This window comes from Adiantum capillus-veneris, chromosome 25, assembly GCF_014529385.1.
Source record: "Adiantum capillus-veneris isolate H3 chromosome 25, ASM1452938v2, whole genome shotgun sequence".
In the NCBI taxonomy this organism is placed as follows: Eukaryota; Viridiplantae; Streptophyta; class Polypodiopsida; order Polypodiales; family Pteridaceae; genus Adiantum; species Adiantum capillus-veneris.
This window is the reverse complement of record NC_140955.1, coordinates 100,448,225-100,462,460: the sequence shown is the minus strand read 5'-3', so window position 1 is coordinate 100,462,460 and position 14,236 is coordinate 100,448,225. Positions and strand designations below refer to the sequence as shown.

At 44.8% G+C, this 14,236-nt stretch overlaps 1 protein-coding gene across 1 annotated transcript in view; it reads left to right on the top strand.

Annotated features, from left to right (window-relative positions):
• LOC147425377 (IAA-amino acid hydrolase ILR1-like 3) overlaps nt 1-14,236 on the top strand; it is a 39,694-nt gene that overhangs the window by 12,267 nt on the left and 13,191 nt on the right. The window lies entirely within an intron of this gene.

The following is a 14,236-nucleotide window of genomic DNA, read 5'->3' as shown; positions in this document are numbered from 1 at the left end:
CCTTCTCTTCACCTGAGATTTGCTCTTTTCCGCGGGCGCACCCCTTGGCGGCCTTGCGCTCACACCAAGGTTGCTTTTTCCCACCTCACGTCTATTGGCCGGTCGCTAAGTGCACGGTCCTCTCTCAATGAGTGAAAAGAGGCACAAGGGGAGGCTGGATAAGCCCTTCTTTCTTGGGTTTCTTGTCACTCTTCAAAACACGATTAGGAATCGACATGCCTAAGTGAACTTGGGTTCGTGCGACCTCAATAAGCAAAAAAAACTCTGTGGTTCTTTCCTAGAGTGATACAGAACACTGCCAAAGCTCTGATACCAATGTAAGGTGCAACGGAAGTGAATGTTGAACTTTGCTCAAGATGAGTGCTCCGAACTGTGCTCAAGGGTTCCTTTCACTTACGGAAGGGAGAGCCTTCCGTTCCTTTAGTGAGAGAGTGCAATGGACACAAACAAAGTGAGTGCATGAGACTGAGAGATAGAGAGAGAAGAGAATACGTCATGTGACACATCCAACCCCATGTGTCTGTGGGCAAGCTACATCACGACAAGGGTTCAATCAGTCCAGTCAGTCTAGATTTAGAAGTGATCTGGCACTTTTGTGAGTCTGTTCGCAGACTGTGCATGCCCAGTCACTTAGTGTAGATGCATATCCTCTGGTTGCACACAGCATGATCATAAGCATTCCCTTCAGAATCCATCAGAATCCTTCAAGGGAATTTTCCAATGCATTTAGCCTATTTTACCTATTTTTGACATTTTTCACTTGTTAATTTAAGTGAGGGCAATTTGGGTAAGAAAATATATAAGCAAACTAGAGCTAGCACTATTTGGCAGAAGAGGCAACATGAGCCAAGCTCAACAGGCAACTTCTCAACAGGACCTTGGCGGTTTCCCCCACCAAGCAAGAAGACTTTAGCCCCTAGCGTTTTCCATCAACAAGCATTCCCAGCGTTTTTGGAAAGCATCACAGCCTAGCGTTTTGCATTAGTTTGTCATCGCCAGAAGACCACAGGAGCTAGCGTTTTTGAGGAACCCCAGCCTAGTGTTTTTGAAGAACCTCAGCCTAGCGTTTTGACAGAAGCTTTCCCTAGCGTTTTTGGATCCCAGCACATGCAGCAATGCAGCATTTTTCATCAGTGAAGTACCTGCAAGATCAGCCCTAAAAGGGAGCAGATTCAGCCCGGTAAGAACCTCAGTTTTCAGCCTTAAGAAGTCTCTGTTTTTCAGCCCTAAACCTGCAGAATTTCAGCGACAAAGAACCACAGAAACAGCCCCAAAAATCAGCGTTTTTGGACCCGCAGCAGATTTCAGCCCATAGCGTTTTTGGACAGCAGTAGAAAGATTGCAGATTTCAGCCCTTAGATCGACTACATCAACACCGTCGTCATCGCCGACATAGCCTAGACTTGCATCAGTCTCATGCATTCCGTTTGTACCAGATTGTGCAATCATAAGTAGACCACTCTCGCCGACGAGAGTGGGGCCTTCGGAGGAGGGTTTTACGTCGTCTCTGGTGTCATATCTCTCTTCTCTCTCTATCTCTCAATCTCATACACTTGCACGCACAGTGTCCATTCACTTTGCTTGTGATCATAGCATTCTCTCATTAAGAACGGAAGGCTCTCCCTTCCATAAGAACAAAAGGAACCTTGAGCACTGTTCGGAGCACTCATCTTGAGCAAAGCGCAAACATTCATTCCGTTGCACCTAACAATACGACACCAGAGATGTTGTCAAAGCCTCCTCCGAAGGCCCCACTCTCCATGGCGAGAGCGGTCTACTTATGATTGCACAAATCTCTACAATGCTTTGGACTTGCCGACGATGTCGACGACGACGAGAGGGGCTGAAAACTAAAAACGCTAAGGGCTGAAATCTGCAAATCTTTATCTGCTGAATTCTGACTCTATGTCGATGACAATGTCGATGACGACGATACCGACGACGACGCGCTGAAAACGCAGATACTGAAATCTGCATTTTCCGAATCTTAGTATCCTTCTCTTCCACATGTAGCTTAAGAGTTTCCACTTCCTCCTCTGCATGAAAGATCCTTTTGCGCAATCCACTAGTGGTATGGGAAAGAAGTTGACAGTGATGCAAAGATCATTGTGCACTATTAGCTCCAATTGTCGACAATTACTTGCAGTAGGCTGAATCTGCAAACTTCGATGGATCTTACCGTGCGGCGAGGATCTGCTGCGGAAAGGTGAGATCTACGAAATTCGGGGGTTCTATTGCGGAGTCTGATTGCTGAAAACTGAAAACGTTGGTGCTACTGTTGCTTCTGTCGCGAAGATTTGCAAAAACGCTAGGTCTCTGGCTGATCCAAAAACGCTAGGCTGATTTGGGGTTCTGCAGTGGAAAACTGTAACAAACTTGGACACTCCAAGTCAAGAATCAACCGCGACAGCACCAAATAACCACTTCAAAACAATTCACAGATCACAATAGATTTGCACTGGCCCGGCGGAGTTCCGTGCCTAGAGATATTGGCCCCAAAGATTGGCGCTCCTTTCGGTATTTCTTTTTATATTAATCAATCATCAAAGTACAAGAGAGTGGTTAGGGTTTCACTCTCAGACTCTGCGTCCAGATGCTCTGAGAAGTGAGGCCCTCACCACTAATTTAAAGGTTACAAGGGATGCCCAAAAGCAGAGCCCCAAAAGCTTTTAAAATCAAAAGCATCAGTTCTCTCTCTCTCTTAGAGAGTCTTTTCTCTTTTTTTTATAAAAAAAAGCAAAAGCAAAATTCGCGTCGCTCATCATTTTCCAAAATTTTTTTTTTTTAATAATCCGCCTCCGCGATTTCCGGAATTTAGGGTTTTTGGCAAAAATTAGGGTTTGCAGGAATTTTAGGGTTTCTGGCAGAAATTAGGGTTTCTGTTGTCCGCCATGTCATCACTTTGTGACATACCCCCCTCTTGAAAGCATTGTAATCGACCGCGATTACGCCTGCAAAACCGACAAAAGCCATAAACCGTCTTAGCAGACACTGACTGTTAGTACCTACGTACTAGGAACACACATCTAGCACATGTACAAAATCGACAGTCACATCACACGACATCACAGGATATCACCAGACATCACAGGACATCACATGACATTCAACATTCATTCGGATCTTAGACCATGATTTATCGGCAATGTAGCTAGCAATCACATCTAGGTCCAATCGGGACCTCATCGATGTCCGATTGACTAACCCCTATTGCAACCATGTCTATTCGAGATCAAGTATACCAAAATGCTGCAGTCATTTTGTCTACCAGTTCCTGCACTCACAAGAAGTCAAGAACAAATCAGTATCATAATCAGGAATTCCATTTCATAAAGTCATCCAGCAAAATACTGTCAGCTCTCAGTATCCCTGAAGCTCAAAGAGACATCAGTGACTTTAGTATCAAAATCGAGGCATCTGTTGACAAAGGAGTGGAGTGACTCCCCTCTTGTGCATCCCACTGCACCAGATCTCCGGCCAAGCTGAATTCTGGGTTCTGTTTGGAGTAGACTATGCTAAACCAAAACATGGAGGTAAAGTTTCACAATCCGAGGAGTATCTGCTAGGTCCTCCTCCTCCATCCACTTCGCATCAAATGCAGGAAAGTTCTTGAACTTAACCAAGAACCGCCTTCAGACTTTACCTTTCTTCGTATCATTATGTGCCAAAATCTGTTCAGGAACAAGGATCTCCTCGTTTTCTTCCACTTTGGGTTGCTCATCAGGCTCCCCATCATCAGGCACATCACCCTTAACAGGGTTCAAGAGACTCACATGCAATGCATTGTGAATCCTCCAAGTATCTGGCAGTTTCAATCGGAAGGAGACATCATTTATCTTGTCAGTAATCTGGAAAGGTCCGTAGTATCACATACTAAGCTTTGGAAAAAGCCTCTCCTTTCCCTGTTTCTTTCTTAGGCGTGCCTTCTCAAAAGTAAGAGCACCCAATCATCCTCCTTCAGTTTCCAGTCGCGACGATGGCGATCCGCTGCCTTTTTCTGTCGTTCTTGAGACTCCTGCAAAGTCTCGCGAACCTTGGCAAAAGTCGTATCCAAATCTCGCGAATATACATCCGCTTCAAATTTCTAATCTTTCGTGCTCAGGAAGGATGGAACCTTCGCAGCAGTTTCAACAATCTCACATGGCATCTTCCCCGTCGAAGAGTGTATCGTGTTATTGTAGGCAAATTCCACCAAAGGTAAGTTCTTTTCCCATTGAGTCTTCTGATGCGAGATACAAGACTTCAATAAATCTAAAATCACTGAATTGGCAATCTCAGATTGCCCGTCAGTCTGCAAGTGGAACGATGACGAGAACTGCAACCGCGTGCCAATGTTCTCCCAAATTGCCTTCCAAAACAAACTCATAAATCTGGGGTCTCTGTCGGAGACAATCGTCTCAGGCGTGCCATGTAATCGGAAAATCATCGTGATCATTCTGTATTCTCGGGAGATAAAAAAAAATGAAATCCATTTCAATATTTTCCCAGGGGCGGGTGGGTATGGGTAAAGGCTGTAACAATCCCTGTGCCTTATGCCTGTCAAACTTGACCTTCTGGCATACCAAGCAACTGCGCACAAACTCTTCCACATCCTTCTTCAGTCTCCGCGAAAAGAAATCTCTCTCTACCCCTTTCATGGTGGTAGCAATGCCGCGGTGACCCGTAAAAGGTGGACAGTGGCAATCAATCATAACCTTTTCCCTCAACCGCTGTGTAACGCACAACATAGTCTTTTTCATCAAGTAGCCTTCCCGAAGGGAGTATCCAGCTACTGTCTCCCCATCCCGTATCCGTGTGAAAATATCTGCAAAATTTGTATCTGTGGCACACTGATCGACCATATCCTCGAAGCTCCTATGATGTATCGCGGAAATAGCCTGAACCAACGGTTTCCGAGACAAAGCATCTGCCACCACATTCTTCTGTCCCTGCACATGGACAATCTGGAAGTGGAACTGTGACAAGATGTTCACCCACCGCATCTGCTTTTCCGAAAGCTGCTTCTGTGACAAGAAGTAGCGCAAACTCTGATGGTCTGTAAAGACAGTAAAATCCGCTCCGAGTAGGTAATGCCACCACTGAGTAAGAGCATGGATAACCGCCAAAAGCTCTTTCCCATAGATCTGTGCTGTCATCTGCGGCCTAGAGAACAAACGGCTCTCGTAAGCTATGACACGGCCTTCTTGCATCAAGACCGCACCCAGACTATGACCACAAGCATCACAATATACTTCAAATGACTTCTGCAAGTCCGGCAAAGTCAAAATAGGTCCCGTAGTCAATTTCTCTTTCAACGTCTGAAAGGCAGTCACCTCTGGGGGTCCCCACGGAAAAGGTACTCCTTTTTGTGTCAAGATATGCAAAGGGGAAGCAACCTCTGCAAACTTTCGTATGAACCGCCTGTAGTACGAACACAGTCCCAAGAAGCTTCTAACTTCATGGACATTCCTCAAATCGGGCCAATCATGGACCCTGTACTCTCGAAAAATCCTGTCCATCATCCGGTTAAATGTCGCAGGAGCATTGGTTAAGCCAAAAGGCATCACCAAAAACTCAAATAACCCAAAAGTCGTCCGAAAAGCTGTCTTGTAGACATCTCCTGGTGCTATCTTGATCTGATGATATCCACTCTTCAAGTCAATCCTGCTAAAGCACGAGGATCCCTGTAACCTGTCGAGTATATCATCGATCCTAGGAATTAGAAATCTGTTCTTGATGGTGATTTCGTTGAGAGCGCTATAATCGATGCACATTCTCCAAGATCCGTCTTTCTTCAAAACCAACAACATTGGAGAGCAATACGGTGAAGTACTAGGCTGGACAAGACCCTTTTCCAAGAGGTCTTTCACTGAGTTCATAATCTTTTCATTCTGTACTCGGCTCACACGATAAGGTGGCCGATTCGGTGGCGTGCTTCCAGATATCAGATCAATGGTATGATCGTCCGGCCCTCTCAAAAGCAATCGGCATGAACGTGGAGAAAAAAAAATCTTGGCGTTCTTTTCTTCAGGTCAAAACATATTCAACCTTTATCCATCGTTCAGTTCTCCCAAAAGAATGAGTAAGAAAACTGAAGTTCATCAAGTACAATCTCTAAGCCCTTCATTTATCAAAGTCGCTTTCTCGGCCCGGTAGTCAACCACGGCGTAGTTCTTGTGGTACCAAGGGATCCCGAGTAGAACGTCACTCACGTGCCGTGAACACCCCTGTCATTGCAAACGAAGTTTGCCAATGCTCGGTGTAATGGCAACATCCCATCCGGGTACAAGTCGAACTACCTCCGCCTGTGGCATCAGTCTGTCGGGCGTTGTTCCAAATCGAGCCGCCAATTCCAAGTGGAAAGAAGTTGGCCTTGGCTCCTTCAAAAGAGCTTCCTGATCCTTCACTTTGCCCCAAAAAAAGCGGCAAAGTTTGTACTTTCATTCATTTGATTCGGTGCAAGTCCCACGCCATGTGGTACCAGTTCTACTTTTCTATCTGCCTTTTCTGCCACATTCCTCAGCTGCTCTCGAACTCTCAAACCTGTCGTCGTCTTTATCATTCTGTTCTTTCTGTGCCTTATCAGGGCACTTCGCGGAAATATGTCCATGTTCCCCGCAGCCAAAGCACTTCCCCTCTCTGATGAAGCGAGCTCTCTCCTCAGGAGTAAGCTTGGGTCGTGCATCCTTTTTTTTTTCTCTGGGTTGCTCTTTTTTATTCTACTTTCATTCCCAGAAGTCTGTTCGGCTCATTGTGTCATGGCCTTATCTGTGGGGTAGGTCAAACTGCCAGAGTGAATGGCAAAGCCCCGCTTCGCATGACTCATCAACTCCTGAATAGAAGCTGACTTCTGTTCGAAGCAGTGATCTCGGATCTCTGTAGGTAGACCCAAGGTAAACCGCTCAATCTGTTCTCTGAACGAGATCTTCTTGAATGAAGAGGCAGGTAGAAAAGAGCTCCAGAATCTTTCACAATAAGCATTGATTGTATCTTTCTTGGTCATCCGGAGATGGTTCCAAGCAGCTCGTATATCTCGCTCAAACTCTTGAGTCAACCAAGAAGAAATAAAAAGCCTCTTGAATTTCAGCCACGTAACTGGCACAGTCTTGCTTAGTAGAAGCGTGGACCACCAAGTACGAGCATTCCCCTCAAAGTAAGAGGCAGCTCTCCGAATCTTGGAGTGCTCTGAATAGCGTCATCCAGCGAAAGCGATGTCAAACTGCTGTATAAAAGACAGCCTTCGAAGCATCTGAGTATCCTGAAAAGTATCAAACTTGATCGAGTGGCCACCTTCCTTAAACTCTCGGACTTTCTTGCTTTTATCTTCGAGAAAGTCATACTGGTTGGCTTTGTAAAAATTCTTCTTGTTCGCATAAAACTTTCCGTCTTCGGAATCTAAGCTGTCTGTAGACGAGTCCTCAGTAGAACTGTCAGTCTCTGGGCGAGATGTAGCCTTCTTTGCCTTTTTCTTGCCCGTTCCGAAGCTTTGTGTCTTGCTTCTCTTTTTGCTTTTTTCTGTCTTCTTCGCTCTAATCCGAGGAGCTAGAAGAACTGTCAGAAGAAGAAGAAGAAGAACTGGGTACTCCTTCAAATCGAACACGCTTCTTCCGTTTCTTTGCTTTGTCGAATGTCGACTGACGACCCAAATATCCCGGGAAGTCAGTACCTTTGTTCTGCTTTTTGCCGTGCTTTTTGCCTTTCTTTTGCATGTCGAAAAGCTGAGCAATCCGTGCATCAACCACGTTCTCCAGTTCCTTCTCCGTATATTTCTTGGAGGCAGAAGGTTTCTTGATCGGGAGTGGTGTTGTGGTTCTCTGCCACTCCATCTGTACCTCTTTCAAAGAGGTCCGGTTCATATATTTTGCCATCTTCGGGTCCTTGGCAAAATTGAGCATAATCTTTGTTGCATCACCAATCAATTGACGACGCTCCATCTCTCTTTGCTCCGCCTGAGTAGGCCGAGGTGGGCCATACTCTCTGTCTGAATCTTCGTTGTGATCCCAGCCCGCATCTCCAGATGTAGAGGGAGTCGACTGGTCATTGCCTGAAGCCATAGGTGCCGCGGAAAAAAAATCGGGGATCGGATTTTCCGTAGAAGAGAAATCGGCCGTGCTCTGATACCACTGTAACAAACTTGGACACTCCAAGTCAAGAATCAACCGCGACAGCACCAAATAACCACTTCAAAACAATTCACAGATCACAATAGATTTGCACTGGCCCGGCGGAGTTCCGTGCCTAGAGATATTGGCCCCAAAGACTGGCGCCCCTTTCGGTATTTCTTTTTATATTAATCAATCATCAAAGTACAAGAGAGTGGTTAGGGTTTCACTCTCAGACTCTGCGTCCAGATGCTCTGAGAAGTGAGGCCCTCACCACTAATTTAAAGGTTACAAGGGATGCCCAAAAGCAGAGCCCCAAAATCTTTTAAAATCAAAAGCATCAGTTCTCTCTCTCTCTTAGAGAGTCTTTTCTCTTTTTTTTTAAAAAAAAAGCAAAAGCAAAATTCGCGTCGCTCATCATTTTCCATTTTTTTAAAAAAAATAATAATCCGCCTCCGCGATTTCCGGAATTTAGGGTTTTTGGCAAAAATTAGGGTTTGCAGGAATTTTAGGGTTTCTGGCAGAAATTAGGGTTTCTGTTGTCCGCCATGTCATCACTTTGTGACAAAAACTGCTAACGCTAGGGCTGATCTGCTGTGGTGGGGGAATCTGCTAACGCTAGGGCTGATTTGCTGTCTATTGTCACTGTGAATCTGCAAGTGCAAAAAGGCTGGCTGATCTGATGCGAAAACGCTAGGCCTTCTGCAATGCTGAAAACGCTAGAGTTGTCACGGGGGTCGGTCTTGCTGAGAAGTTGCCTGTTGAGCAAGGTGCTCATGCTGCCTCTCTTGCCAGAAAGTGCTAGCGCTAGGTTTCTAAATATACAAACTTAGTAAATTTGCCCTACCTAGTTTCCAACAAAAGTCACTTAAAAATAATAAGTGAAAAATGTCAAAAATAGGGAAATTAGGTCTATGCACTGCAAAAATGCTCCTGATGGGTTCTGATGGAAATCTAATGATCATGCTGTGTGCAACCAGAGGATATGCATCTAATCTGAGTGTTTGGACATGCACGGTCTGCGAACACACTCACAAAAGTGTCAGATCACTTCCTATTCTAGACTGACTGGACTGGATGTTCTTGTCATGAAGTAGCTTGTCCACGGACACATAGGGTTGGATGTGTCACGCGACATGAAAATGGTCTAGAAAACGGTTTGCCATGCCATGTGGGGTAGACGGCTCTCTGGCATCATCTTAACTTTCATGAGGTATCTGTGTACTCTCTGTAAGGCTTGCATTTCCAAAGGTCTCTTGCCTATCTCCAAAAGCATCACTGAGTATGGGGTGGTAGTTTTGATCCCCAAGTGTCTACATAGGAATTTCTTCTGTATCTTTCAATGTCCTTCCAAGTGCTAGCAGGGATACTCTCCCCCCATACCTCTACACCGTAAAGTATTGTTTGGACCACACATGCATCAAATGCCATAGACTTAATTTCCCATCGCTTTGTGACACTCTGCTTGCACATGTTCTCAAATTCATAGTATTTTGCATGTCCTGCATCAATTCTGTTTTGCACGCAACTCCCCCATGCATGGTTTGAGGGAACATAGATGCCCAAGTACTTGAAACTCTCAACCGCTTGGAGTGTTTGCCCGTCATACGTGATGATGGGCTGATTCTGATTTCTACATGTGTGGACTGACATAATCTTTGTTTTGGCTACATTGACTGACAGGCCCGTTACATAGCAAAATGCATGTATTGCATCCAGAAGTTTCTGTAGAATGAGGGCATTGTAGGCAAGGACAACTACATCATCGGCATATATGAGGAGAAGAAGCGTGAAAGTGCCAATACTAGGGTGATCTCCCCCCTCTCTCATAGCCTCGATGAAATCATCAAGCTCGTCTATGCATAGTCCGAAAAGCGAAGGTGACAAGGGGAATCCTTGTTTAACTCCCATGGTGCTCCTGAATTCTTGTGAGAAACTTGTTTTTGTCTTGAGTTTGCATCTGACCTCTTGGTATAGGCGCCCTACGGCTGCCCTGATATGCATAGGAACTCCTAGAGTTTCCATACGTGACCATAGACCTTGACGGGGTACTGTGTCAAACGCTTTCTTGAAGTCCACAAAACAGCAATACAGAGTTTTGCCTTTTAGCCTGGCTTCTTCCATCAAGACCCGGAGTGTCATCAGGTGGTCTACCGTGCTATGACGGGCTCTAAATCCTGCTTGTCCAATGGCGCGTTTCCCGTTCTTTTCAGCCCATGTGCTAAGATCTTTCTCGATAATGCTTCCAAAAAGTTTTGCCATACATGACCTCACCATGATGGTGCGATAATTAGTAAGCAAATTGCGGTCACCTCCTTTAAAGAGCGCTTTCACCCAGTTCTCTTGCCAGTCTTGAGGTAGGTATTGGCTGATTGCTTGATTCATCATATGGTGTATCCATTTCTTAGCCTCACTACCTGACCATTTCAGCATTTCAGAGTTAAGATGTAATGTGCCAGCTGCTTTCCCATTCGCCAGGCTTTTGAGGCCTTTAATGACTGCCTGGAAGGTGATGGGCTTTGGATATTCAGCCTGAGTGTTGCTAAATTGGCTTTATGTAACAGAAAAATAATTCTAAATGAATTATTGGATTTATAAGTGAGAGGGTTTTTCTCACTGGAGACATCCGAGTACAGAGTATTCCTAGTGCGTCATTCAATGTAATGACAGGAGCACTGAAAACGGGAATATCTGTACAGTGTAAGGCCACCAGAAACGAGTACTTCTGATGCGTCACATCGGATGGGTGACAGGGAGCATCGGAAAGAAGTATCTGATCATCCGGGAACGGACATCTCTGATGCGTCATAGGATGGGTGACATAGAGCATCGTGAAGGAGATTGTACCGTAAGTTCGGTAGGAAAGGACTAGGTGATGGGTATTCCTGATGCGTCACAAGGTGGGTGACGGGTGCATCGGAAAGGGGATATCCATAGTCGAGAGAAAATCCGAACTGGAAAGAGGAATACGCGTAAAGACGCAAGCACAAGAATAAAGATGGGTTCTGACTCCCGAGAAGCTTTTCTTAAAAAGCGGAAAATTTGAACGAGTTTTCCGGGAAGAGTAAACGCTTTCCCGCGAGGAATCTATGTTTGCATTGCATTCATGCATGTGGTTGCATCTAGGGACGCCTGGGAAGTGTTGTGAAAGGCATTGTTTTTAACTTCTCTCTTGGCTTGTCATGGCTTCTTCCCGTGTCTTCCCAGAGTTGTCCTCTTTTACAGAGAAAGAGAGGAGACCATACTCTGATACCACTGTCACAAACGGGAGCGCATAACAATATAAAATATACTCGGATAAATAGAATTTATCACTTAATACTGAAGCCAAAGGATATATATATATATATATATATATATATATATATATAGAGAGAGAGAGAGAGAGAGAGAGAGAGAGAGAGAGAGAGAGAGAGAGAGTGTGAGTGAGAAGATCGACACAGTACTGGGGGCCAGAAGATGGGCTGGTCCCCCTCCTTAAAGAAAATCCTTTATTGGGGAGAATCTTTTTACAAGCACAAGAACCGGAGAAAACCCCTCCGTTCTAAATCTTTGACTCGATGGTCGTTCCTTCCTGTAAGGGAAATCCGAGAGACGAGCTCTCAATCCTTTTTCCGTATGTACTCGGAATTTGGACTCCTCAAACAATTTCCGAATTCCGTTTCCGGAATTCCCAAGCGTAGCCGAAACCTTCTCGCTTCTTCTTCGCGATGAAGTACCTGCAAAACACACACGCAAACACGCGACAACAATTCGTATGGCGAATCCACAATAGATACCTGTCGCTCTTTCGCGGGAAAAGCGACTTCCGTGCTTCGTAGTCTCGCGATCTCTTGCGTTATCTGGCGGCAAAGTCTTCTCTTGCTGGCGTTGGTAACTTCCTTTTCAGTGAGGGCATGTGGTGCTTTTATAGCTCCTTCACCACGGCACGAATAGCTGCTCGCGTAGAGATCGCGGCCATTTTTTTTTTTTCACCAGTTCCATTATGGGAAGGAACGACCATCGAGTCAAAGATTTAGAACGGAGGGGTTTTCTCCGGTTCTCGTGCTTGTAAAAAGATTCTCCCCAATAAAGGATTTTCTATAAGGGGGGGGACCAGCCCATCTTCTGGTCCCCAGTACTGTGTCGATCTTCTCACTCTCTCTCTCTCTCTCTCTCTCTCTATCTATTTCTCTCTATATCCTTTGGCTTCAGTATTAAGTGATAAATTCTATTTATTCGAGTATATTTTATATTGTTATGCGCTCCCGTTTGTGACAGTGGTATCAGAGCATGGTCTCCTCTCTTTCTCTGTAAAGGAGGACGACTCTGGGAAGACACGGGAAGAAGCCATGACAAGCCAAGAGAGAAGTATGCAGGCGGAAACCTAAGTCCTGTAGGAAAAAGCTCGTAGAGTTGAAATTTTTTTTCTCTCTGCAAGAAGTCGACTCAAGACTTGGGATTCTCTGAGAAGGCGACAAGAGCATGATGCTCAAAAACCTAGAGAATCCAAGGAGCGGAATGCTCGAGACCCTTCAGAATCCAGAAAATATTCATGAACATCAATCCATAACCATAGCCAAGAAATCCCGTCATTCCGGGAAGGATATGAAGAAGGTCTTTAGACCTCAGAACACTCCGGTCAAGTTTGATACTTTTGACGGATGGGAAGATGTCCCAAAAGCTAACGCTTTCATTTGACAGTTTGAAGTTGCCTTTGCAAGCGGCAATTTCCGAAAAGCGTCGAAGGTGAGGCATGTGACCAAACACCTCAAGGGGGATTGCAAGTACCTGGTGGTATACCAAAGCTTTGCAAGGAACTTAGAACAAGACTTGGATTCAATTCAAGGTTGAATTTTCGGACAATTTTTTTTTCCCTCTACGCTTTGAGGAAGGCATTCAAGAAGATTGGGACTGGTTTGCCCAATAGGGACACGAGCAAGTCAAAGCAAGTAGTGGTTCACTCTTGCCAAGGTAGCTCCATTCTTGATCCTCTCTGAGGAAGGAAAGATGAACAAATTTAACGAAGGACTTTTGCCCGAATTTTGTAAACCCATCTACAAGATACTTTGCAGCAGATGGTGGAGTCAACAATAAAAGTTGAAAGTGTACACCTTGATGTACATAGAATTTGAGTTTCTCTACGGAGAGAGGTTTTTTGATGGTCGTTGATCATTGAGTACGCTATGTGCTTTTACCATTAGAGTAACAACTTTTGGTTGCGGTATATGTTTCTCCATGAGCAGGTCAAGTAGCATTTACACGCTGCTGGAATACATTCGAACTAGTATGTTTGTAAGAATATAGTTCGCCAATCGTTTCAAAATAGTAAGAATTCAATATGGGAGAACATCCCTGAGAATCAAAGAGGGTTCGCTCTGTTGTGAACCGGGTTTGAACGTATGTTCAGAAAATGCTATGGCTAGAATCTTATCTGCCTGAGATTTTGCAAGGCGTCATTGATGCTCGCAAGGTGAATCATTTTTGATGATTCCGAAAGGAACAGACTCTAATGGGTGTCGAGAAAACACTGCCGGTGGTAATAACTCGCAGGAGGAAAAGATTGGAAGGAAGTGCCGCCGTGCACAAGGAATCTTCGGATTGGAACCGTCCGTCTACGTTGAGCGACGGCCCGAAACAAGAACCTTCTTTAAGGTGATCCCAAACTTTGTTTGTGAAGGAAGACATCGAGATTAATACTCTATGATTTGGGCATTCCCTATGTGGGAGGACACAAGAGGTTTAATATCCTCAGGACTAACAGCGCAGCATTATGCGCAAGGACAGATACCTAGATTGATTTCTAGAAGGATTATTTTTCTCGAATTGAGTTAACAGATTCTCGGATGAGGAAACTTCCAATCTGTTGGAAAGACGTGAATGACGAGAACTTTAATGATTGGTGAAGGATATCCTCGAGGTACTAGAGGAAGGACATGAACCGGTAAGGTAAGTATTGAATTATTGAATTTTGGTTTAATTTAATTTCTAAGTTCTCTTTTGAGAAAGGACTACCTCAACTCACCATTGAGCAAGATTTGAAATTTTTCCGGTTTCTCTCCGAGCAGTTCAGTTGGACCTCTACAGTTGAGGACAACTGTTTATAAGGGAGAGGGATGTTGCTAAATTGGCTTTATCTGACAGAAAAATAATTCTAAATGAATTATTGGATTTAT